We start from the raw sequence: 26,821 nt of genomic DNA, 5'->3' as shown, positions 1-26,821 counted from the left end.
GGTGACCCTGGGTGATCCAGGGGTTTGATGGATGCCTACCTTCCTGAGAGCCCTCTGCACCTGTTCCTGCTTATCCCCTGTGGCTGACACTCATTGTGTCTCATTATCCTCGGGTTAAAGCTACTGAGAACGGTAGAGCATTTCACATAATTGTCACCCTTAACTCTTAGCTGCTTCTTCCCTCAACTCGGTGCATTTACAAAGACCCTTTCTGGACTGACACCTTTCTCTGTAAATGGAGCTCTCACTTTTGATGTCAAACCAGTCTGCCTACTCATTCCAACAGGAGCTGGACAGAAACCAGCTTCCCTTCTTCATTTAGAGGGAACACACAGTCCAAGACCCCATTCGTTTTCCTTAGGGACTCTACCTTGGGGTTACCTCAACTGGCTGGGTCTTCATCTCCTGTTGTACCAGTGCACCTGGTAAGCCCCTAGAAGTCACCCCTCCCTCAAGCCCGAGCGACACTTTCCCTCCTGATTCAGCCCTACAGAACAGAGCTCCGCAAACATTCCCCTGCAGTAAAATCGCAGAGAAAAGAGAATGACGCCACCATGAGTAGCACGAAAGCTGACATCACAGACATGGCAAAGAAGGCTTGTTGGGGGCGGGGGCGGTTGTCAAGGGTAGGACTGTCGATCCTGGCTTCAAATGCTGACTCTGCCATTTACTGACTTGGCTGGCCTTGGGCAAGGCACTTGGCATCTCTGTGCCTCTTGTTCCTAACCTGTAAAATGGTGAATGATAGTATTTTCTTTGCAAGGCGCTTATGAAATTTACATAAAATTTACATAAAATGGTGTCAGTTCCCCCCAGTGGTCTTAACCACCTTCTTATCTCTGTGCTGTACCTGTGTCTCATCCTAGGCAATCATCTACTATTTTTCCTTAGAGCTGACTCACGTTTTACCCTAAATCCTAACGACAGCCTTATCCTGAGGAATAACATCCATGAAATCACGGTACAAAGAGGGCCAGCTACGTTTTTCTATTATCGATCAAAACAAATATTTAATGAGCAAATAAAACAAACAAATGGGTATCATCTTGTCCCAGTCACGAGAAAAGCACTGAACAAACTCAAATTGAGGGACTTTCTCCAAAGTCATCAACCAGTCATCTTCACAACTGTCAAATTCAGGAGAGACAGCCCGTGTGATGGACTATCACAGATCAGAGGAGACCAAGGAGAAATGAGCTCTGAGAGTGTGTGGGATCCTGGGTAAGAGTTGGGAACAGAAAACGGCCACTCATGGGAAAGTGAAATTCAAATAAACTGTAGTTTCGTTCATGACTATGAGAAAACCATACACGGCGTTAACATTAGGGGGTGCTGAGTAAAGGGGATAAAGAAACTTGCTGCACTATTCGGCAACATTTCTGTAAATCTAAAACTACTTCAAAATAAAAAGTTTTAAAATGGGTACGAGTTAAGCAGTCTCTCCCCACTGCCTTTTTTGCCCCTCCCTTCAGCGCCTGGCAACCACTTTCTGTCTCTATGGATTTGCCCATTCCAGGCATTTCCTACAAATGGAATCCTACGATCTGTGGCCTTGCATTCACTTGCTTAGCAGCCTGTGTTCAAGGATCATCCATGCCACAGCACACATCAGTAAGCCATTCCTTTTTAGGGCTGAATAGTATTCCATTATATGGACATGCTGCATTATGTTTATCTGTTGATGGACAGTTGAACTGTTTCCACCTGGGGTAGTGTTGGGGCACCTGGGTGGCTCAGTGGGTTAAGCCTCTGCCTTTGGCTCAGGTCATGATCTTAGGGTCCTGGGATCAAGCCCCACATTGGGCTCTTTGCTCAGCAGGGACCCTGCTTCCCTTCCTCTCTCTCTGCCTGCCTCTCTGCCTATTTGTGATCTCTCTCTCCTTCGAATAAATAAATAGGATCTTAAAAAAACAAACAAACAAACAAACAGGTAGTGTTGCTGTGAACATTTGGGTACACATTTTTGCCTGAACCTGCGTTTTCAATTTTTAGTGGGGATAAGGTTTCCTGCTGGGGTGATGGAATGTTCTGGACCTGGAGAGAGATGATGGCTGGACAATACAGTGGATGCCCTCAAGGCCACTAAATTGTATACCTTTAAAATGAGAAATTTCATGTTATGTTAATTTACCATAATTTACCATTTTGGAGAAGCTGTGCTTTGGTGAGCCCAGCATTTAGCGCAGCTGCTGACCAGAAGAATGCTGGTCCGTGCTATCATCATCCCTGGACACCCCCATCGGCCTCCTGGCGCCCACTCCGTGAGCCTTTCTACACCATCACTCGGCTTTCATCAAGAAAGTTCCTCCAAGTTTGATCCATTAATCTCTTTGAAGATCAGCAATGAAGTTTCCGGGTCCCTGGGACAGCACCGCTAGAATGCCTTGCTTTGGCATCTGAGAACTCCTGCTTCACAAAGTGTGTACCTGACAGGTATGATACACCAGGCCATCGCCTCCAGCTACGTGCTCAGAGCCACACAGAGTGGACATTCAACAGACACTACACTGCTTCCTTGTTGACTGAACACTAAACCTCTATCAGCAGCTTCTCCAATAAGGCTTACCTCCTCGGTAGATCAGAGGCTTTATTTTCCCGAGACGCTACCCTACAATTTGCTGGTGAAGTTGCAATGCCTTGAAACTGTTCATTTGATTTTATAATGCTCGCTCCCATTTCCTCAAAGTACCTTGGGATGCATTTTGGTGTTTGAAATGAACGCAAAGGCCCGATTTGGTTTGAGAATTTCATGGGGATCCTACAGAAAGCTGGAGACACTCCAGCACATCCCAGATGACGGAAGCAGGTTTCTATTTGGAGCTGACGAGTTGGGGGCTGGTTTTCTTCCTGATTATCAGTGAGGTCTTCCCCTTTTCCCTGTCCACGTGAGGATGGATGCCCCCTCCTGGGGGACCTGCCCCCAGGTCCGTTCTCCACCCTGGGCCCCAGGAGGAGGCTAACCTCTATGGATATCAATAGGCTCCTTGTCCTCTGGCTTCTGATTGGGTTTGGCCAACGGGAGGCACAAAGGAGATGAGAAGGAGGAGGGAGAGGGGGCTCCAGGCTGCCCCAGTGCTGTGGTCTGGAGAGGACTGCACTCCTCTTTGAGCACAGCTTCCACTAAGAGCCCCCCACTCCCCACTGCATGGCCCACAGGGCTTCGGGAACAAGCTCTCCCCACCTGCTCCATCAGTCCTGCGGTGGTCGTCACCCCCCTACTCTTGCTGGTCCCTGGGTGCTTCCCTCTCCCTTGTTAGCATCTTAAACTGTATCCTTTCTTTAAAATAATTAATTAATTAATTAATTTGATGGAGACTGAGAGAGAGAGAGATCACAAGGAGGCAGAGAGGCAGGCAGAGAGAGGGGGGAAGCAGGCTCCCCACTGAGCAGTGAGCCCGACACGGGGCTCGATCCCAGGATCCTGAGATCTTGATCTGAGCCGAAGGCAGAAGCTTGACCCACTGAGCCACCCAGGCACCCCCTTAAACTATATCCTTAAATAACACTTTCATTGTGTTATCTTGGAATCAAAATGTCATCGCTACAGGTGTCTCCCGTGTCCTGCTCAGATCCGGGCTGACAAACTTTCACCTCTGTTGCATCTTGGGCCTAGGGATGAGGAATAGCAGAAGCAACTCCAATGCTCAAGGGTGTAGCATGTCTTCAGAGGATCCTAACGGGGGTCCTCATCCTCACGAAGAAATGTACGGAGCACAAAAAGGCACCAAGTACTTAAGGGTCCCGATAACCTGGTAGAGTAGAGTTATGCTCAGGTTTACAGAAGAGGAAAAGGCGGTTTAAAGAGAGATGCACAGCTACCCGCAGCTCACAGGGTGAACACGTAGCAGTGGCTGCATTCGACTTTGGCTTGGGTGGGCTCCAGAATCCTGCCTCCTGCTGTTGCCTCATATCCACAGGAGTCTCACTCATCCAAGGGCCGATGTCAGGGCAAGTCAGACCTCCCCCTCCCACCCCCGCACCCCGTGCCAGCGAGAAAAGCCTGCTGTCTCCAAGAAGGATGTCCAGTCCTCAGGTCTGGATCACCTTCAGCAGCTGAAAAGCACTCAAACCCCACCAGGGCTATTAACCTCAGCAGAAGAAAAGGGGACCCAGGAAGATATTCCAGGGACGAACCTCAAGCTCATTTCTGAATTCCTCAAGAGGCCCGGAGCCTGTTCTGCTGCTGACAGAGAGAAGTGTCGCCTGCTCCCTGCTCAATGCCCCTGATGTAATGAGCGCCGCAGAAGAAGGCTCGATTGGGATGCTAAACAGCCGTAAATGACATTGTCACCAGCCTTCATAAAGCACAGTGACTCACAGCCCTAATTAAAATGCTGAGGGAAAAATGTAAAGAAAGGCTGCCATGGAAAACAGTGACATTCTGCTAAACTGCAGGATTATTTCTTCCAGGAAAAGCAGTGCTCATGAGTGTGTGTGTGTGTGTGTGTGTGTGTGTGTGTGTATGAGTGCGCGCGCGCACATGCCAGCGTGTGTGGGGAGGGGGACGGAGAGGAGGAGGCTGAATGCTATCCTCGTAAGAAACTTGGGAAAATTTAACCCAGAGGAAAGCCTGAAGCTATTCTTGCCACCCAACTTATTATGAAATATTTAAGCACGGCGAACTGAAAAGAATAGTACAATAACAACTATAAACTTCCAACTGCATTCGACGACTCTTGGCATTGGCCTTTTTTGTCCTACTTGTGGTGTCTGTCTGTCTGTCTATCCATCCACCCGTCCATCTATCATCTCTCTCTGACTTCATCTATCTGTACCACTCTATATCATCGATCTGTAGCTCCCCTGTGCTGAACCATTTGAAAATGAGTTGCTGATAAGATGCTTCAGCCCTCGATTCTTAAACATGAATATCTTAGAATAAAGACCGCTCCCCCTGCCCCCCACCAAACCCCAAAGTACCATTGTTGCGCTGAAGGAAATGAACTCTCCTTGCAAAATGTTCCCAGACATTCAGCGAAGGCTGTGTTTTCAACAATGGGCATTAAAGTAGTAAATCTAATCCCTCCGGCTCAGGAGAGAGAAACCAATCTGCCACATGGCAAGAGGCCATCAAGAGGTTCTCGAGTGGGAAGATTTGGGGCTTCATGGGGCTGGTTCTCGTCATCAGAATCTCGAGAGGAAGAGTGCATGGGGCATGATGCTGTTTATACACTTTTGTTTTGAAAAAGAGCCCCTCCTGAAAACAAAATCTCCACAGGATCTCATCCCAATGTCATCACCCATTTTAACTACAAAATGTGGCTCCCAAGGACTTGTTGTTGTTTCTAAAAGACAAATGCACCCTAAAAGGCCCAATGAGCTGTCACCAGGCAGAAGAGTCAGAAAGAAATCTGTAATTTTGGAAGGCAAGTCTTGGAGGAGGTAACCCTTTGCCAGAAATCCTGTGTGTTGAAGACAGTAGTTAAAGAAACATTTACCTACACGTAGGAGTTTTGCATGCTTGTTAAAAAAAAAAAATAATCAAAACCAATAAAAATACCAACCCCAAACATCATTCCTGTCTCATTATTTTATACCCTGCCTGGCGAGGAAAAAAAAAGAAAGGCTTTTATTTCAGGGACTACAGTGATACTAGGAAAGAAATGACAAATGAAGGTTTTTCCAGCTAAGACTTATCTTAATAAACTAGTACAGAGATGTTCTTGACTCTTTTCATTACCTGCATTCTGGTTACACGAACGTAATTGTTTTCATTTTCCTTATTGGATATTGACTATTTGGAGCTATGAGAGTGCCTTAAAAATCCAAAGGGAAAAAAAAAAAACATGCTCAAAATATGTCTGTTGCTATCGAGTAGTATTTATTTTGACTTATCCCTCTGGGTTCCATTTTTGTGCTTAACATTCCTGTAATGAAATACAGCACGATGAGATCCCATGGCTGTTTTAATAACCAAAAAGGATGGGCTGCCTACACCAGGTACCCCACTGTATTGTAGTTATTGGCAAGTCGGTCCCTTTCTTGGACACCCGAGGTACTAGAGGGTAGGGACAGTGTCTTTTACTTCTTTATGCCTCAGCTTCTCTCAGGGTTTCTGCACAGAGCCGGGAGCTTGGGGCATGTTTGTTTGAGGAAGAAGGGGCTTCCCAGACTCTCCCTCGTGACAAGAAATCCTCTAGCGGAGAAGCAGCCATGATGGCTCACCTACCAGCATCTAAAAAGTCGCCATGCTCTCTTTTTCATTTCAACCTGGAAACAGGTTCCAGAAAGGCCCACCCTGTAAGTCCCCCATTGAGCTCTCAGGTTTTTGGATAAGGAAGGGATTCCCGAGTGTTACTTAAGGCTGGTGGGTCACGTTTCCCAGCAGAAGCAGAGGCACTTTTCAGGACACCCCTGATACTCTGTGGCATTTCTTTTAGGTGACTTCAGGGCAAGACTCCTAAAGCAGCTCGAGTGGCCAAAAAGAAGACCTGTGGTTCCTGGGAACCCCACCTGAGAAGAGGTGATCTCGTGATGGTAGGGGACAGGGCATGGAACAGCAGCCCAGGCTGGAAAGGGGAATGTCCCCCCTGCAGCCGGCCCTGTGCTTCCGGGGCTCACAGAGGAGGCTTTCTTCAGACGCTGTCAGCAGAAATCACGAATGCCACTGATGGACGAGAATCGGACAAATGTGTGTCTCTGGAGAGCCGCAGAACGTCAAAGTGGAAAAGGTCTTTGTGGGGTTGTAAATGGAAAATGTCTACAAGGGCTGGGCAAGTGACATAAACAATGGTGGGGGGTTGTGACCTAAAGGTAAAAAAAAAAAAAAAAAAGAAATCCAGACCAAAAGGAAATCCTGTAGGAGCCCCAGCCAGACAGAATGTATCTGTAGGTTTCTGGATGCAGCTGCCTTTGAATGCTAAGATCGTTTCACAGATGAGAAAATTGGGGCCGGGTGAGGGCAACAGGCTGGGTTCCACATCGGCTGGCTAACTGGAGGGGTCTTTCTTTTGTGCATCTCTTTGCTTTGTGCTGAACATGACCATGGGCCTGATGCTGTTCCCATGCCAGAGCTCCGCACATACTCTCTCACGCTGCGTGTGTCCTCTGGCCAGCCCCGCACAGCAGCCAGAATCTCCATTTTATGGACGACGACACCTGCAGTTCCGAGGGGGGTCACTCAATCACCCCGAGTCATGGAATCCACAAGTGCGAGGGCCTGGTGTCGATGCTTCCCCAGATGACACCCTCTTTCGACTCTCAGTCTGGTGCTCTGCCTTTCAACCCAGCTGCACTTGACCCAGTTTAGCACCGGAGACCCTGGAGACCCTGTCACGGTGGTGGGTCGGGCGGGGGGTGGGGAGCAGGGATTGCTACAAATCAGAAGCCTCCCAGTCCCAAGCCTGCCTCCTCCGAGAAGCCCAAAACTGATGTCTCCAGTCTTTCCTCCCGGATGCCGCACTGCACTGCTACCTGTCCCACACAGCCATCATCCCCGGGAACAAGGCTTGTTTGGTGCCCACTGCCTGGCTGGACCGCAGGCTTCATCAGAGCAGGGCTCACGCCGCCTTCATCTGGGCATCTGCCCTTGGGGTCCGGCATGGAGCCTGCCATTTGATTCTCATCATTACACATCTGACAAACGTCCTGACGTCTGCCGCAGAGCCACACATAACTGATGCTTGTCTTCAGCTTCTCGTCATTAAATATGCCTGTGTCTGCTGGACCCCGCCAGCTACGCTTGTACTGGGGACTTACGGGGATTATCTGTTGCTAGATCATTTTTACTTAACAGATTCAAGTAGACTCAAATTTGCCTGCATTGCTGGGTGCTGCTCCGGGGAACAGGGATGTGAGTGACAAAGACGTAGGACTTATAAAGGGTTGGGAGGGGTGCTGACTCAGCTGTCAAAGAGCTCAAACCAATGGTTTTGGTGAAATCAGCGGTAGTTAGGGTTTATTAGTGTCTGATTACTTGGTTTCTAGAGTTTCAACCAACAGGTCCCTTTTATTTTTTTATTTCTTTAAAAGATTTTATTTATTTACTTGACAGAGATCACAAGTAGGCAGAGAGGCAGGCAGAGAGAGGAGGAAGCAGGCTCCCTGCTAAGCAGAGAGCCCAATGCAGGACTTGATCCCATGACCCTGAGATCATGATCTGAGCCGAAGGCGAGGCTTTAACCCACTGAGCCACTCAGGCGCCCCAACAGGTCACTTTTAAATGAAATCCCCTCCCAAAGGAGAGATGGAGCCACCCATGAGACTCATGCCCAGCGTTACACAGGGACACAGGGCTGATGTGCAGAAAGTTTAAGTGGAAAGGACTCTGCTCAGTCCCTCCTGAACAATCTGACAACAACTGGGAGAGAGAGACAGAGACAGAGGTAATTAAATCCTCTTTAGTTTGGAATCTACAGGACTTCTCTATCCTGGAGTAAATTTGCTGTTATCATAACGGAGCACTGGGCAAAGAGTCAAGACACTGAGTTTCTACCCCAGCTTCATGGATACAGTGCTATGTGGCTTTCGGCAAGGAACTCACCTTTTCTGAGTTCAGCTTCTCCGTCTGTAAAATGAGGGTGATGAACAAGAGCAGAGGGCATTAGAATCTGCTGGAGAAGTCTTGTTAAGAATACAGAAATTTCAGGTCTCCCTTGGAAACCCTGACTTGTTAGATTAGATCCGGGGTGGGACCTGGCATCTTGACTTTTAACCAGCACCTGGGTGGATAGTGGATAGTCCACCGGGCCAGTGCTTGGCATGTGCTGGATTAGATGAGGTCTAAATGCTATCATGTATGAGAATGAGAAAAACGTCAAGTCTATGGTCATTGCAGCCACTGTGTGGTTAAACACACAAACCCGCACCGACCTGTGGTTGGAAGCATGCCCCTTTGTTCAAATAGACCGAGTGAAAATTGGTCCTAAAATGCCAAATTCAACTTCTACACATTCCAGTTTCCAATAGGAAAAGGCTCCCAGTTCAAAAGGGCCCAGATTGCTGCCAGTGATTCTCAACAACGTTCCAAAGCTCACCAAGACACGGAGACCACAGAACTTGAATGACGGGCAATATATTGAGCCTTGTCATAAGACACCCCTAAACATGCCCCCGAGGAGGCAGCACAGCCAGACCTATACATGCTCACAGTACCCGGGGGAACCACCCCCAGATTCTCCCCTGTCCTAGGAAACTCAGATCCCCACCAGGAGGAAGGTTTGGGGGATAAAGATCCAGTTAGTACCTTGGACAGCGCCTTGTGACTCAAATGCAGAGACCCTCAGGTAGCCAACTGGCCTACCACACCACTGCTAGCCCCTCACCCTTTCTGGCAAGGTCCTTCTCTTTGGATGAAGCCTCCCAGATAGCCTGCTTTGGCCATTTGGGGAAAACAAAGAAGAGGCAGAAAAAGTACAGGACAGACAGGTCTGGAAAACCACCCCTACTTTACTGGCCCCAAAGAGTACCAGAGAAGACTTCCTTCTAGAGTCTCTTTCTTCCCCAGTCACCAACTTTGGCATAAACCTATTGCTTGCCGACTATCTTTCACATAGATGATGAAGAAAATCTTCAAAACAACCCTGCGGGAGTTATGTTTTCAATTTGCAGATAATGAAACTGAAGTTTGCAGAGGTTAAGTGGCAAGGCCTCAAGCTAAGACCCTTCCCAGATCTCTACCAGGCTGCTGGCTCTTTCCCTATGCGGTCTGGGACTTTGGGGGGGGGATATTACAATTTCTGGAGACTCAGTCATGCCCATGACCACTGGAATGGCCTCTGGGAAAGCAGATGGATCAGGAAATGAGACTTTGAGTGCTAGGGCAGGAGCATGTCCTTGTCAGACTGCCTAGGTGTCCAGACGTGGGCAAAACCCCTCGGTTAGAAAGACAAAACCTGGGTCTATGGTCTCTGGTTATGCCACTTACCAGCGAGGCGACTATGGGCAGGTGGCTTGGCTTCGCCTGCCTCAGCTTCCATATCTGCGAAATGGGATTCAGATGGCTGACTGGTGACCTGGGGGGAGTTTTGGGGAGCATTCTGGGCATATTCCAGGGGAATCTTGTGAGTGACAGTGCCTTGGATGTGGCACAAAGGTGTGTACTCTTTCAGAGGCTTCTGGAACCTGGACTGGTCATAAGGATTGGGGTGGTGGTGGTGGTGAAAGGGGGGTGTAGAATGCCTCCCTTCGGGTTCTTGCCAAAGCTTCTTAAATCTGTGATGCAGAGATGCCCTGGGGGGCAGAGAAGAAGGGACACCACTCTGCCAGTGGGGCACGCAAGGCCCCTTCCCTGCTTTAAGTTCAAAATAACAATGGAGGAAAATCAGTGCACCTTGAGTCTGCCAATGGGCAGCATCGGACCCAACACCAATGAGAGAAAGAGCTAGAAAAAAGGGAGAGAATTTTTCACATTCCTTCTGGGGGACTGGCCTGAGGGGTCAGTTCCTTCTTCCTCTCTTCCAAGGTCCTGGTCTACCTGAGCCCTGGTTGAGTGGGCTGGCTCACCCGCACCACTTCTCTGCTCAGGGACTCCTCCCCGTCCCCCCCCCTTGGTGGTGCTCCCTCCCCAGCCACTTGTACATTCTTCAGGGGCCTGGGTGAAGTGTTTGAGCTAAAATAAGGGATTAGAGGGGGTCACATCTGCCAGGAAGAACACCGTGCATCTTTTCTTGGGCGACTCATTTGCACTAGACGTAAGTGCAACCCACCAGAGCCTGGGGACCTTGAGGGGCCCCCCAGGTCCTACCGGCAGGAAACAACTCGCCCTTGAGCCTCCCGGAACTGGTTCAGGGGTGTTATAACAATAAAATTTCAGCAACGTTCCCCATACTGACCATCTGCGCTACACCCTACATTCCCATTCATAATTTTTTAATGTCCCCACAACAGCCCTGCCAGAAAGGAATCGTTTCCCCCATTTTACAGACAAGAGAACTGAGGCCACACACCCAGTAAAGGGTAAATCTAGGATTAGAACCCAGGCTCCCTGCCTGACTCAAAAGCTCCCTGCCGTTGTTCCATAGGCTTCTCAGCGGGTGCCTCTTCCTCCTGGTGCCCACCCCAGACAGCGCAGTCTCCAGCCTGCGGAGAGCCGGAGAGCCGAGGACTCTCCGGCTGCAGTGCCCCTAAGGTGGAGGCGAGTCTTGTGGTTTCTAGGGCGCGGTCCGGAGAGCCCTACCCGGACCTTCGGGCCCAAGGGTCCTTAGGGTGGCCCTGGAAGTCGGATCTCACGGGGACGCTGCCCTGACCCTTGATCACCTGGAAGCAAAGCCTTCGCGCGCAGTGCACTGCCTGGCCCCAAATCCCGGCGGAGCGCGCCCGTCCTCCGTCCGGGGAACGCGCAGGGAGCCCCAGAGCCTCTTCCGAGCGGGAGGCACAACTTTGCCAGGTCTGGGAGCCGGCGTTCTTACACCCCAATCCCGCCCGGGCTGAAGAAGTAAGAGGTGCAGGCGGCCCCGCCACGACCGCGGGAGCGCAACCAGGAGCCTCGCAAAGTTGGAAGCCAGGCCGGAGCAACGCTTCCCAAGAGCAGAGCCCTCCCAGCCTCCCGGCCCCCGCCGAGGGCGGCGAGCGATGCCAACGAGTCCGCCATTACCGCGGGCGCGCAGGTGCCATACCTCCGGAGGGCCGGGCACGCAGGAAAGCTTAAAGTTGAGGCTGGGCAGGTGCGGCGATCCTCGGGCACGGGCGGCCCCCAGCCGCGGGCTGCCCGCCGTGGGTAGCGAGCGGTGCCAAGGGGTCCGCCATTACCGCGGGCGCGCAGCTCGCAGGCGAGCGCGCGGCTCGAGAGGGACGCGGGTCCTTGCAAAGTTGGAGCGCGGCGGGCGCGTCGACCCCCGGCCCGGAGCCCCCCAGCCTGGGGGCCGCCCGCTGCGAGGAGAACCGGGTCGCCCGAACCAAGTTGGGACGCACGGCAAGCCCCGCGCCTCCGGTGCGCTCCGGGAGGCTGGCGCCCGAGCTGGGAGCCCCGGGGCACGGGGAGGGGACGCGGGACAGCTGGGCCGAGAACTCACCTGCCGCCAAGTCGGGCAGCGCCGAGGCTGCCTCTTCGCGCTGCGCACCCGCCCGCCCGCCCGCTGGTCCGCTCGCCTGCCCGCCGCCGCCTCCTCCTCCTTCTCCTCCACCTCTTCCTCCCGGGCGCCCGCGGCCGCCGCGCTCCCGGTTCCGAATCCTCCGGGTCAGCCGCCCCGCGCGGCTGGAGGGCGCCAGTCGCACCCACTCACCTCCGGATGGGAGCCGCGCGCGTCCCTCCCCCTTCCCCGCCGCTTTGTGCCTCTCTGATCCTTCCCCGCCCCCTCTCGCCGAGCCCCCACCCCTCCGAGTCCCCTCCCCTCCCTCCGCCCCAGCGAAGCCAAGTTCGGGACGGAGGCTGCGGGCTTCCCCGCGCGCGCCCCTGGCTCACCCAGTCCGCCCGGCCGCTCGCCGCCTGGCCGCCCCTCGGAGGAGCCGCGGCGCTAAGTGGCTCCTCGCCCGGCGGCTGGGAACGCGGCATAAATATGTAGGGACTGAGCCGTGAGCTCAGCGAGGGTCGTGAGGGGGAATTTATTTCTTAATGTCCCTCCTTTATCCTATCATCGCTGAAACGAATTAGCGGTGACGTCCAACCCGGCTGGTTTATGGGTGTGGGGAGGGAGACGTCGCAACCCTCATTAAAAGAGCCGCTCTGGGCTCCGAAGCATACATCTTTTATATAACCTAATTTCCATTTTTTTTTTTTTTTCCTATCAGGAAATACACACACCACGACAATTTCTTGGGAGCCTGGAGGGGGCTCTGAATGTGGTGGCCACAGGGCAGCCCTCTGGGCAGACAAGGCCCCATGGGAAGCAGGGATGGTTCTTTCTGTCTCTACACCAGTGTTGGGAGAGGATTCCTTAATGGGACAGTGGGCCCTACAGCCCCCCTCCCCCCTCCACGCTGGGCAGGGTTGGAAGCTCCCAGCAGTCCTCAGGAGATTGCAAACTGAGTTCTGGCCCTGGCTCTTGGGTGGGCAGACTGGGAGACAGGCAGCCAGGTCTGAAAATATTGCCTTATTCTGCTTTTCCAGGGAGCAGCACTTAGGCGGGGCAGCCGGGCAGGGGCGCGGCTCACCTGTGGCCTGGTAGACCTGCAGGTGAGGAGAGGCCTAGGGCTGGGCTGGGGGAGGAGAAGATAGAGATCCAAGCTTTCCTTCCTTTCTTAGGGGCTCTAACATATGGGTAACCATATAAACCCGTCTCAAAAGCTGTCTTTTCCTGGGCAGATTGCAAAGGATTTTGCATTTCACTGTTACTGCTGCTCACACACTCTTGGAGGAATGGGAAAACCAAGGAAAGAGAGGAGACTCCAGACACACACAGACACACAGACACACACAGACACACACACGCTGAGCTCCTGGCTCCTGGTTGGCTTGAATCTGACCTCCTCCCCAGCCTTGCCGAGGGAAACAAGCCTGTTCAGGTTCTGAGCTGTGCAGAGGAGAGGCAAAGAGGACCCTCCCTCCCCCTTGTCACTAATAAACGCTTTTCAGATTGTCTTGCACACCCAGCATGGAGAAAGGGGCGTGACTTTGGGGATAGGAAGAGAGGTGTGGGGGATGAGGAAAGGAGGAAGAAATAAAGAGTAAGCTGGCAGGGGCGTGGAGCTCTGTGTTTTCTTCAGCATGCTAGAAGGAAGACACCAGCAATTCCTTCTGGGCCGCAGGGCTATGCTGCCACTTCCTAACTGTGCCGCTTGGGGCAAGTTCCAGAGCCTCAGTTTCCCCAGTGGTGAAAAGGGTCTGCAGTCATTGGAAAGATGTGTACGATGGGAAGACGATGGCGAAGCTCTTGGCGTCGTGCCTGGCATGTAGTAAATGCTCAGTAAACAGTAGCCAGGAAAAATAATAACAATGCTGAGAATCATGATGACAAAGGTTGGATGGGGCATCCCAGGGAACTGGGGCTGCAGCTGAGTCCTTCCAGCTTCCCCTGCCTGAACCATTTCAAAGTTGAGCACTGGGTTTCAGTGGTGTCAGACTCAGAATGCTGTTCCCCTCAATTACCATGGCAACTGGGGAAAATCAGAAAGCCAGGGGAAGGGAAGCCACTTTTCCACTGGGCTGGCCGTTTACCTGCTCAGAACAGCTACCTCGCCTGCCTGTGTGCGCTTCAGGACCAGAATAGGCCTCAGGCGGGCCACCTCCTCTCCCGGAGCACCTGCTGTTCTGATCTGGGGAGAAGGGTGGTTGGGAGGGAATAGGCAGCCACAGATGGTGAGGTCAGGGTCAAGGCTGAGCTGTGTCTGCAAAAGGCAGGTTTGGCTTGGTCTTGGGAAGAGGGAGACAGAAACCCCACTCCCCCAAGTCTGTCCTTGCCACCAGCTGTCCTGGCACAGTTGAGAGCAAAGAATGGAAACAGGAGCTCTCGAGACAGAGATTGGGGAAGACGCGGCCTCTGAGCCCAAGGTAGGAGCCTGTCATCACGAGGGGTCCTGTGTGTGGGTATGAGAGCAAAAGAGAGAGAGAGAGAAAGGGGAAGGAGAGAGAGAGAGCGTCCCCTTCCCTACTCTGCTTGTTTCCATCAGGTTAGGGGACTAGGACAATCCTGGTCATAGTAGAAAGAATAAAGCCTATCTTGTACCAAGCACTTAATCATTTTATCAGTCTGAACCAAGTGTTTGATAGGGCTCTCGTTGAATGACCATAAAAATGGTAAGAGGCGAGTCCTTTCCTTATTCCCATTGTACGGGGAGGAAAGGAGAGGCTCCAAGGGGCAAAGTGACTTGCTCCAGGTCACCCAGTGAATTGGCGGTAAAAACTCGGGTCCTACTGACCCCAAAGTGGGTCCCTTCCTGCTGCCTTGTGGAGAAAAAGAGTGGCTATGTCAGAGCTGTCTTTCTGGTGGCAGGGGAGTGTCTGGTGTGTGTGTGTGGGGCTCCCCTCACTTGTGCTGAGTATGGACCCCAGGGGGCTTCAACAGCTGCAGATGGGCACTGACACCAGAAACTCACAGCCATGGGGGTGGTCCTGGGACTATGCAGAGGGACGGTCCCCCAAAACTCCTCTGTGGTGCCCCTTCTCTGAGGCTGCTCAGGCATTCACTCTAAGCTGATTCCAGCACGACCTCCTTGGTGTTCAGGGGGAGATGCTGGTAAAGCCACCCTTCTCCCCCACCACTGTAGGATTTGAGAAGCTGAGACACATCCAGGGGTCAGCTCAGAGCAAGCCCCCCATCAGTGGTCATCAGGAGAACAATTCCTGTGGGATCTTCTCCAGGGCCCATGTCCTCCATCCCTGTGTGGATGGTGGGTGTGCAAAAGGCCTCTGCCAGCCGAAGGGAGGCTGCCTCCTGTCCCCCGTCTCAGCCAACCTGGACCCTAACCAGTCCCCACACGGCTGCTTAGAGGTGGGCCCAGGGGAGCACAGTGTTCCAGTGGAACCACGGGGAGAAGGGGGAAGGAGGAGCTTTGCTGATGTGGCTGCCACTGAGGGGGGTAATACATTATCCAGGGCTAATGAAAACATAATTATCTTCTTTTGGCTGCAGAGAGGGGCTAATTTAATAGGCTGCGATCGAAAGGCATCTGTTGAATTCACCCAGCAGTGAAAACACTTGAAGGGCTTGGGTGAGGGGCGGGGGAGCAGCCGAGTGTGGCTGGCCACCCCGCAGCTGTGTCTAGGCGGTGGCTCCCCCAGGGGACGGGGAGGGGGTGCTGGGCAGAAGCGGCAGAAGGGCAGCTCCTGAGAGGTGGCCTGTGCGGGGACAGGCTGGGGTTGCTTTCTTGCTGTGTGATATTGGGCTAGTCCTTTGCCTCTCTGAGCCTCAGCTTCCTCATCTGTAAAATGGGATCAATCCTGCCTTCTTCCCATTGACTGGGAAGATGAGGAATGTGAGAGGGGTTCTGGCAGCTACTAAGTAAGTGTTTATCTTTTTTTAAAAATTATTTTTATTTATTTATTTGACAGAGAGAAGCAGTGAAAGAGGGAACACAGCAGGGGGAGTGGGAGAGCAGGGAACCCAACTTGGGGTTCGATTTCAGAACCCTGAGATCACGACCTGAGCTGAAGGCAGATGTTTAACAACTGACCCACCCAGGCGCCCCTACTAAGTTAGTGTTAAACTAAAATCTCCCCCTTCTGCCGCTTTGCTGGGCCATTTCTACTTAGCCTTCAGGTCTCAGTGTAAACACCTCCTCTTTGGGGAACCCCCTGCTCTGAGCTCCCCTAATGCCCTGTCCTTCCCCTTTCTTAAGGCAACACACTTTAGGATATTTACTCCTTTAATGCTGCACTGCTGGAAGCTCCCAAAGGTGGGGGGGGGGGGTCTGTCTCATCTGTAATTCAAAGTCAGTGTTTCTCAAACTGAGAAACTGAGCATCCCCTCAGAACTCATTAGCAATGCCAGGTGGGGGGCCCTGTCCCGGACTTGCTGAACCACACACTGAGGTGGGGACCCAGGAGTCTGTGTTTCCTACACGTTCTCTAGGAGATCCTGGTCCACAATCAAGTTTGAGAATTTCTGCTCCAACCAAAAACCAAATTAACATGTGTTGAATAAATGAATGAAGAGCTTACTGAAGTCCAGCTACATAATGACTGTAGCTCCTTAATTAACCATCAACTGTATACCAAACCCTGTGCCCCTCCTGGCCGCCCCCTTATCTGTCACTCACCATCTCCCTCACTCCTGCATCCCCCAGCAATGCCCCTTGGTCTTCCTCTCTGTCCTGAGTTGAAGGTTCCCGAAGGTTCTCTGGGTACCCCCTGACCCCCATTGCACACAGATTCCCCCCCCCCCAAGTAGTCCTCCCACCTACCCTCCCACCTTTGATTCTGGAAAAGAATTTGACCATGCCTGGCTGGGGAAGTCACTTAGATACGCTTATGAAGGATCATGCCTGTGGGGCAGTCTTGCACAGAGTGAGAGGGACCCTGAGATGGCTGTCCCGAACCGTGGCTTTTACACATGGGGAGGCCAAGGTCCAGGGAGGTTTGGTGATTGATCCAAGGGCAACAGCCTGTCAGTGGCCTAGCAGATCCCTGTCCTGGCTCCCAGCTCAAGATGCTGGTTCTGGGGTCCCTGAGAGGGATGGGTCACTGTAGTGGCCCTGGGGGATCTGGGGAATGGCAGAGCAGGTGGGCCAGAGAGTGGGGCAAAGGGTTGTCTGAGAGCCTAGAACCCCTGGGAGGGGTGGGGGCACCACAGTCCCTGGAATGGTTACTGACTTGATAAACAACCCTGGCAGACAGACATCCATAGGAGTCCCGCAGGGAAGGAAGCAGGAGGAGCCCTTTAAGTCTTAAAGAAGCAGGCTTGGCACAGGAAGCACTAGATTTGAAGCTGGAACATCTGGCTTCCAGATCTGGTTCTGCCACGAATGAGCTGTGTGAGCTCGGACAAACCCCTTGGCATCCCTGGGTCTCAGAAAGTGATCTGAACCAGAAGATGGCCCCTGGGATTACATGCAAAATCAAGTCCAGGTGTGTTTTTCTGGGGTAGAGGATTTGTAGTACTCAGTAGCCTTTTTCTAAAGGAGTCGGACACCTTGAAAAGGCCAGAAGCAACTGAATCAGTGATCTTTCAGGGTGCTTTAGTGAGCAAAAAGGAGGCAACTTCTTGCCTGAGAAACCCCACACGGCAAGTTTGCAGGTGCCCTTTGCTCTACGCAGCCCGATGGCCAGAGAGGCAGTTCCCGGAATTACCGACAGATGGCGCTAAACCTTCACTGTAGCCTTCCTGTTTCTAGAGAGGACTCCGGTCCCTCCTGCTTCTGTTTACTCAGCTTTGGAGACCTCTGAGCGTGGGTCCCCTCTGTGCTGACCTGACTTGAATGGGGTGAGAGTGTTGGGCCACCCTGGGGACTGTCTGTATCTTTCGGCTGCCACCTTGCAGTGTGTGTCCCTAGAGGAGACATCAAATGAGGGTGGGGCATTTGGATGTTGGGGGGGGTGTCTTGAGCACCCCAGAGAATCAACTGAAAACTCAGAAAGAGCCCTAAGTTTGCTGTTCATACTCCTAAGTTAGTCTTTTCATTGTCTCCTGCACCCCCAATACAGGATGCCCTCTTAAACTCCCCCATCTCGATTCAAGCTGCTAGATCTTAGAATTCTCTAAACCTGGCATGTTTGAGGGCCTGTCACACTGGTCTGTGAAGGGGAATCAAAGTATTTGCATTCTGAAGGCAATGGCAGGGAGAAGCCAGTGCTTCTAGGGAACAGATGAAGTGGGCTGGTTCTGAGACATCAGGGAGTAGTGGGGCTTGTGGCTAACTGGAGAGTACAGCCTACCTAAAGGTATTTACTCAGAATGGAAACAGGCGTCAGCACCAGTATAAGAATTCAGACCAAGAAAATGGATTTCGGGGTGCCTCGGTGGCTCAGTGGGTTAAAACCTCTGCTTTCGGCTCAGGTCATGATCCCAGGGTCCTGGGATCGAGCCCTGCATCGGGCTCTCTGCTCAGCGGGGAGCCTGCTTCCTCCTCTCTCTGTGCCTGCCTCTCCGCCTGTTTGTGATTTCTGTCTGTCAAATAAATAAATAAATCTTTTAAAAAAAAAAAAAGAACGAAAGAAAATGGATTTCAATGCCTGGGAGTGGACGTGTTTGAGTGCACGGGAGATCTTAATCAGAACATAAAGCAGGGGCCCTTATACTTCTAGGTGCTTAAGAACTGCCTGAGAAGGGGGGCACCTGGGTGGCTCAGTGGGTTAAAGTCTCTGCCTTCAGCTCAGGTCCTGATCTCAGGGTCCTAGGATCGAGCCCCACATCGGGCTCTCTGCTCAGCGGGGAGCCTGCTTCCCTCTCTCTCTCTTCCTGCCTCTCTGCCTGCTTGTGTGCTCTGTCTGTCAAATAAATAAATAAATAAAATCTTTAAAAGAAAAGAAAAGAAAAAAAAAGAATTGCCTGAGAAGGGGAATACCAGTTCCTGGACTGTGCCTCCATAGATTTTGAATCTGTAGGTCTTGGTGTGGGAGAGAGGACCCAAGAGGCTGTATTTTTAGCAAGCTCCTCAGGGGGAGCTGAAGCAGGTCTCAAGTTGGCTACTCTGTGGCAAGAAGGCACAGAGGTGAGCTGGGTTGGGTCCTCACCCTCAGCTTGTAGATACTTGGAGTTCAATGACACAGCTTCTCAGGGACAATGACGGCTTCCTCTCCCCATCAAAGCAGCAATCTCTTGCAGTTCTGCTCCCCACCCCATACCAGAGACATGCACAGAAAAGATGATACACTGGAACTTATTTCTAAGAGTCAAGAAAATTCTGAGACCAATCCCTGGGAGACGGTAATGGGGAGACAGTAGAGGGAGGAGCAAGTGAAATTCCAGCTCAGTATTCTGGAAAGCTACCAGCCTAGGGCCTCAGTGACTTCTTATCTGACTCAGTCCTCCATTCAGGATGCAACCTGGTGCAGGCCCCTCCCCTCTCTGGGTCTCTTTTCCCCCACCTATAAAATTAAGGTTGGACTGGAACATAGCATCCCACTCTGTTCCAGGACTTCCTTGGGTACTACATCAGTGTCCTGGGGGCTGTAGGTAGAGGGAGAAGGCTGGCGAAGGGTGCCCTGGACCCCCTAGGGTCCCCCTCCATTCTGAGTTGATCTGACTTCCTCATAGCTTTCATTCGAAAAACAAACTTGAGAGCGACTGGCCTGGGAATTCTCTGTGGCATCTTGTACTGTGCATTTAATCAGCTGTCCCCTCTTTTTTGATGGTCTAGGTACCAGGCACTGTGCCAGGGGCTGGGGTAACCAACACCCCAGGCAGGATTTCTGGCTCCTGAAGGATTCAGCGCAATGAACAAGTCAGACAAACTCAAAGTCCAGGCTGTGCTGTGTGCGGCACTTTGCAGTCTGTGCCTCCCTGAACCCCAGAACACAATCCTGCTGGCCTCATCCTGACTTTTAAAGCCCTAATGAGAGAACCCACTTTCTTTTTCTCAACCTGACAGCTTAGAGCACCATTAGCTTCATATGTCTTGGCATTTGATTTATTTAATCTGACACTCAAGCAAACTGTCTTATACTCCCTCTAATTGTGTGCAAAAATATGGTGTGATTTAAAAGCTTGGGAGTTAGTCTTGGGTTTTGCCACTTCCTGGCTGTGTGACCGCAGGCAAGTTAATTACCCTTTCTGAGCCTCAGCTTTCTCATCTGTCAAAATGGGGATGACAGTAGTCACTACCTCCCAAGACTGTGCTCATTAACTGAGATAATGCACATGAAGTCCTTGGCCTGGTCTTTGGCACATAGTATGTGCTTATTCAATGATAGCTCCTCCTCCTTTTATTATTATTATTATTATTAAAGATTTATTTATTTGACACAGATCACAAGCAGGCAGAGAGGCAGGCAGAGACAGAGAGAGGAGGAAGCAGGCTCCTGCTAAGCAGAGAGCCTGACACGGGGCTTGATCCCAGGACCCTGGGATCATGACCCGAGCCGAAGGCAGAGGCTTTAACCCACCGAGCCACCCAGGTGCCCCAATTATTATTATTATTAGTTTATATGGGGTTCCTATCTCTGGTTCAAAATTTGGAGACCTTAGAGAAGTATGGGCCATGCCTGAATCCATTTTTATGGACTTCAATATGCCCAGCAGTTTGCTGGTACATCCCAGGCCCTCAGTAATTGAATTCTGTTGCATGGAAGAATCAGGGTGGTTTCTCCACAGCAGTGGCTCTCAAAGTATGGTCTCCAGACCAGCAGCAGGAGGAGCACCCAGAAACTAGTTAGAAATGCAGATTTTCTAGATCCACCCCAGCCCTACCGAATGAGCAGCTCTGGAGGTAGGGTCTGGTAATCTGAGCTTCAACAAACTCCAGTGATTCTGACACATTTTTAAGTTTGAGAATCACTTTCCAACACCAATGATTTCTAAAATTGTTTTAGCCATTGCAACTTCTTATCTGACTATATATGTATATTAGTCTAATAGTATCTATTAGTTTCCAAATGGAATTGTATACAGAAGCCAATATATAAAATAAAATAAAGGAGGAGTTACTGAGAAATCACTGGGGAGGGGACAAGACCCCTGGCTGCCCTATGCTCCTCTAGGGAAACCCTGAAGCACCTATGGGTTCCAGAAACACAGCCTAAAAAGCATTGCCTTGCAAATTTTAATTCTCCCACCCATCTACCCATCCATCCATCCAGGCATGTATCTATCTATCCATCCATCCATCCATCCATCCATCCATCCATCCATATATGTTGGGAGACCACGTATCTTTTTCACTCCTGCCTGTCTTGCCAGCAGAGGCACTGATTGCCTTTTTTCCAGACTATCTTTTCAAGATGTTTGTATAGCAGCTTCAGAAGATAGAAATAGTATTTCCCTTCAGAGCAAAAGGCAGGCATGCCTCCTGTCCTGTATAATAATGATACGGACTCCCTCCAGAGCAAAGGGCAGTTTTGCTCACTCATGTCATGAAGGATTCGGCTTCTCTAAATTTGGGATTCCTCTCCTATAATCCGAACTACAACATCCGGTCCTCTTCGTGTTGTTCTGTGGGAATGGGGCTTTGGGCTCCTGGAGAAAATGCTGATGCCTCGGTTACTGCTATTGCTGTGAGTAGTAGAATCCTATGTCTCTGATCCAGGAATCTCTTGTCTCCTGCTGGCATCCATATAGAATACATATGGGCAGCAGAGTGTGTTGGCTACTTCATGGCCTACAGAAGAAACTTAAGAACACTGACTGCCCCAGCCTTGCAGAGCTTACAATTGGATTATTGAGGGGAAGCATGGAGATCCACCAAGCTCTCTGGCTGTGCTGTAGGGGAGGAAGTGGGAGCTCTGGGGTGGAATGAGAAGTATGGACAGAGGGGATGGCAGGGTGTTCAGAGAAAGCTGTGTTTGGGGGGCCACAGGGAAGGGTCTGGATGCTATGGCTTCTTCACTGGATGTGATGTTAATGCTCTTCTGGTCCTCCCACTGTCCCAGGGCTGATCAGTCTGTTCTGTATTTGCTGTCCTCTGGCTCTGCTTCATCATCTGACCCCATGCTTCTTAGGACGGATACCCTGTTTTCTTCATGTCTTGGGCCCCAGCACTCCACCCAGTGTTGGCATACAGTACGCGTCTAATAAAGCTTTGCTGACTCACAGGAGGACTTTTAGGTGATATTAATGATGATAATAAAAAGAAGTATGATGATACTAAATACTTGGACAGACACTTAGTAGCAAGCGAGCACTCATAATATGGCAGACACTTTCTATGCATGAGAACTAGGTAAGTGGCAGAGCCAGGATTTGAGCCCAGGGTCTATGTAATTCAATAGTACATACTGGTTGCTGATATTGAGGAGGAAGTGGATAGAAGAAGATGGGGTAGCAAGCTAAGTACCACTGTTTTGAGATCATGGTTACCATTTCTTGTGTACTTACTATGGGCTGTGCTAATCCTTTCTAATGTTCACAGCCCCCTTGCAGGTTGGGTGTTTTTGGCCTTCTTTGGGGGAAACAAGGCACAGAGACGTAGAATGACTTGCTCCAGGACACAGAGCTAAGTTGTGGCAGCTCTAGAACTTGAACCCGAAGTCTACTGGAATCAGAAGCCCACACACCTTTAGGGGAAATTCTGACTAAAGTGAAGCCCTGAAGGGTTGTAGTGACCTTAGGGCAAGGGGACTTTGGGACGAGGCTGGGCTGATGCAGACCTGGAGCCAAGGAGAAAGTAAACAAGATGAATGAGACAGGCAAGGCCAGAGTATCCACATTGCTATTGTATCCCACCAGCTGACATTACAAAAGAGAGAGTGGGTGGGCATGGAACCGGACAAGACCGGGCCAAATCTACGCTCTGCCTCTTGCTTGCTGTGTGACCTTGAACAAGTTACCTAACCTCTCTGAGCTCCAGTATCTACCTGTCTTTCGAAAGCTTTGCCAATCACATTAACAAACAGCTACAAGGCACCTGGTATGTAGTAGGCATCCAACCAATGTCCATTCATTCATTGATTGATTCATTCAATAAATATTTACTGTAGCATCTTCTGGTGGTGTCCCACCTGTATCCCCTCGACATCTACAATTCTCATCGTGCTGATCCAAATTCCAGCTGCCAGCACCTGTACTCTTTTGTAGAAGGAACATCAGTTACAGTTGGGTTAGAGTGCCTTCAATCAATGCCTGATGGGAACTGGGGTATAAGTCCCCTTGAATGGGATAACTCTGAGATGCGTGGTCTATACCGTCCCCCAAGGCTCCCATGCAGGATTCAGCTCTGGTCTCCCACCATGGTAACTTGCATGAGAACAATGTATCTTTCTGGGGTCACCTCCCCAAGAAATCTAAGCTCTGCCTCTTGCTTGATGACTCCAACCCTCATCTCAATCTCCCAGCTAAAACGAAAATAAGACAGTGACTGAACTACTCGTTGCCACACTCTGTCCCGCGCCTAGATTGGTGGTGAACTGGACAGACAAGATCCCCGCCATCAGCCTACGATCTGTAGTCAGGCGAAGAGAGGAGACAGACAGGAAAGAATGACCTGCAGCCGGTCTAGGACACTTTCCCCTTCTCTCTTCCCTGGCCCTCAGAGAATGGCAAGGTTCCGCTCTTAGAACACACCCAATTCCGCCCAGAACTGTAACGATTTTTCCTGGACTCCCCCACCAATAAGCATTTTGAAGCCAGAACCCACAACTTATTGTTCAATTTTCTTCCCCTGGCAAAGTCCCTGACCCCGTGCTTTGCATGCATTCATCCGATAAATATTTGAGGAGCGCTCATTGTGTGTCCTGGGCTGTGGTGACACAGCAGTGAGCAAAGCTGACCCAGTCCTGGCTCTCAGGAATCTGATGCTCTGGTCGGGGAGACTGACCATAAAACGAGTAAAGACACAAAAATCATATAAATCCACAAGTAAACAAGTAAAGTAATGTCAAACAGTGATAAATGCTATGGCAAAAACAGCAGGGCAAGGGGGCCAAGAGGGGGTAGGGGGGAGGGTAATTTCAGGTAATGTGACAGAGAAGACCTCTCGGACGATGTGCATACAGTTGGTGCTCAACGAAGGGCTGATAAACACAGAAAGTAAGACCTTCAGTTACTTAACCAATGACTAATACCACAGATGAGGATAGCACCTCATAAAAGAAGACTTTTTCAAGCACTTCAAGGACCGCTAACCCTACTCTGAGCTGATGCCATGGGAAAGGTATCAATGATTTCATTCAGAAATCTGTTAGGCTCCCCATGCACACAGTTCTTGGACCAATTAACAACCTCAAGAGGAAGGCAGTCTTGATATTTGATCAATACTAGTAGGAGTGCTGCCAGAATCAATGAGGGGCCATCTGAGGTCTTGGGAGATCACATGGCTCCGGAAAACCAAGATCTGTAGCAGATTCTGTGCTAAGTCTCATGGCTGACTAGTGGCTAAGGTGAGGACAGAGAATTCTCACGGCCTGCTTAGTCTGCTCCAAGTACCATTCTGGGTGCATTGTAAGGGCCACATCATTGAAGGCTCACAAAGACCCAGTTAGGAGGCTACTATTACGACCCTGTTTTCCAGGGGAGGAAAGGGAGGCTCAGAGAAGGCGAAGTCACTGCTCAAGGTCACATAATGACAACACATTGTATCAAGGACCATAATGGGAGGAGGTGGTGGGAGCAGAGAAACTCCTACCCTGTGGGTGTAACTTCCAAGCTGAAGTCTGGAGAAGATTGGAGTTGGCCCAGGGAAGGGAGGAAGGGAGGAGGGGGAGGAGCTCGAGACACACAGAGACCCGGAAGTGATGGCACATTCAGGAACCCCTGGGAGGTTGTATTTTGTTGAAGGCAGAATTAACCCCTTGCCTAATTTTCTGTGACTCAGGGTTTGGCTGGGTGCATGTCACAATTCTGGAGCCATAGTTTAATTTTGGGCTGTACCGTATTCCCTGGAAATGCTCTATGCAGGATATGGGCACCTGCCGGATGATTCTGGGTGATCCCCTAGTCCTTCTTTGGGTGGTAAGATTATCCTTGTGCCCATCTCTCTGTGCCAACAGAATGGAAGATCACTGGGGCCAGTGACTGGGTCTCCATCATCCTGGCAGGTAGAGGATATTCATATTGGTTTGCGGGACTGGCCTGGGGAGTCAACAGCTACGGTGGGTTAGGGGTGACCATAAGCATCTCCTGAATTGCCAGCAACTCGTTTATTTATGTATTTGTCAGAGAGAGAGAGAGAGAGAGAGAGCACACAAACTGGGGACCAACAGACAGGGAGAAGCAGGCTCCCTGCTGACCAAGGAGCCTGACACGGGCCTGGATCCCAGGACCACGAGATCATGACCTGAGCTGAAGGCAGACACTCAACTGACTGAGCCCCCCTGGTATCCTTCCCCTCCCCCTCCACATGCAGTCCTGGAGTGCTGGTTCCTACCCCTACAGCTCCGTTGTTCAGATTTCCTTGAAATCTTGGAGTTACCCGAATCCCTCCAATACATTCCTTCTTTTTCTTTTGAATACATTCCTTCTTTTGCTAGAGTTTTGCCAGAGTCAATCTGGCGCTTGAAATCAAAGAAACCCTCATGGATGGAACCACTTCTCATCTTTCAACCTGAAAGTCTCATGGGCTAGCTGTCTGTCCCTTCTGGTCTACTCACCACCCCCCCCCCCCTTCTGTACCTCTGTTGGTTCCTCTGGAGGCTCACCCCATCAGCGGAGCGCCTTGCCTCTAGCTTCTGGTTGGATTCAGCCGATGGGAAGCTTGGGCAGAACGCCAGGAACTGGGAACAGAGAGAGGTGGGTTTTATTCCCTTCGGGGTCTCTCCCTGGGGGCTGGAGGAGCAGTGACTGTGTTTCCCTGTTAAGGACAGTCCTTACGTGTTCACTCTGCAGGTTCCGCTAGCCTCTCCCTCGTCTTGCTCTGTGAGGATCCCCACGCTCCTGGGTCCTATATGCCCCTGTTCTATCTCTTGACCATGACCACACCTTTGTAAACAGACTCTGCCTTTATCTCTCTTTGGTTATTACGAAGTTTGAATGTGCATACCTTTTCTGCCAGGGCCCTGGCTGATTTGAGGAAGGGGATCTGTCACAAGCTGGGCCTGCTTAGGGTCCAGAAGAGGCGGGAAGTTGTGTTGAGTTTCCCAGGGCCTTGGGAGGTGGGAAGAGAATGAGAAATCTGGAAGAAGACAAAGAGAAGTCTCCCAAAGTATTTCTAAATAGGACTGCTGAGAAGAGACCCAGCTAGAAAGAGCTCGGTAGGTTTACCATTTCCTTCCTTACCATTTAGGAAAAACTACTTCCTGTCTCTGACTTACTGATGAATTGGCTATTATGGTTGAATGAGAAGATCAAAAACAACTTCTAGGGGCTCCTGGGTGGCTCGGTGGGTTAAGCATCTGTCTTTGGCTCAGGTCATGGTCTCAGGGTCCTGGGTTCGAGCCCCCCCTCGGGCTCTCTGCTCAGCAGGGAGCCTGCTTCCCCCTCTCTTCCTGCCTGCCTCTCTGCCTACTTGTGATTTCTCTGTCAAATAAAGAAATAAAACCTTTTTAAAAATTTTTTTAAAAAACACTTCTAGGGGTCCCTGTGTGGCTCATTTTGTTAAGTGTCTGACTCTTGATTTTGGCTAGGTCATAATCTCAGGACCCTGAGATTGAGCCCCACATAGGGCTCTGAATTGGGTGTGGGGCCTGCTGAAGATCATCTCTCTCTCCTTCTCCCTCTGCTCCCCACTGCTCACATGTGTGCACTCTCTCTCTCTCTCAAGAAAAAAAAAAAGAATAACTTTTAAGTTTTCATTTAAGCAACTGTGGAGATAAAGTTGGTATTTCTTGAGCCGGGGAAGATGTGAGAGAGTGTTTGAGTGTGGTGGGTGCGGTAGAGTTGGATTTAGAGCACGGCCGTTTGCAATCTGGGAGACATTCAAATGGCAATGTCAAGTAGAAAGATGTAAAGATTCAAAAAAGTCTGGGCTGGTGACATAGTTT

At 50.9% G+C, this 26,821-nt stretch overlaps 1 protein-coding gene across 7 annotated transcripts in view; it reads right to left on the bottom strand.

Annotated features, from left to right (window-relative positions):
- The window catches only part of NOS1 (nitric oxide synthase 1), a 175,719-nt gene that overhangs the window by 100,426 nt on the left and 48,472 nt on the right, over window positions 1–26,821 (bottom strand). For 2 of the 7 annotated variants that reach the window (XM_059140976.1, XM_059140979.1), the window contains exon 1: window positions 11,952–12,121. The exons of 1 other annotated variant lie outside the window; for it this stretch is intronic. The gene's annotated coding sequence lies outside the window, so the exon portion shown is untranslated. Of the gene's footprint in view, window positions 1–11,555; window positions 11,703–11,951; window positions 12,122–12,161; window positions 12,201–12,340; window positions 12,473–26,821 lie in introns of those variants that run through there. 4 more of the 7 variants (XM_059140977.1, XM_059140980.1, XM_059140982.1 and 1 more) reach the window with 4 other exon arrangements.

Source organism: Mustela lutreola, chromosome 11 (assembly GCF_030435805.1).
Source record: "Mustela lutreola isolate mMusLut2 chromosome 11, mMusLut2.pri, whole genome shotgun sequence".
Classification (NCBI taxonomy): Eukaryota; Metazoa; Chordata; class Mammalia; order Carnivora; family Mustelidae; genus Mustela; species Mustela lutreola.
This window is presented reverse-complemented; position numbering and strand designations above follow the sequence as displayed.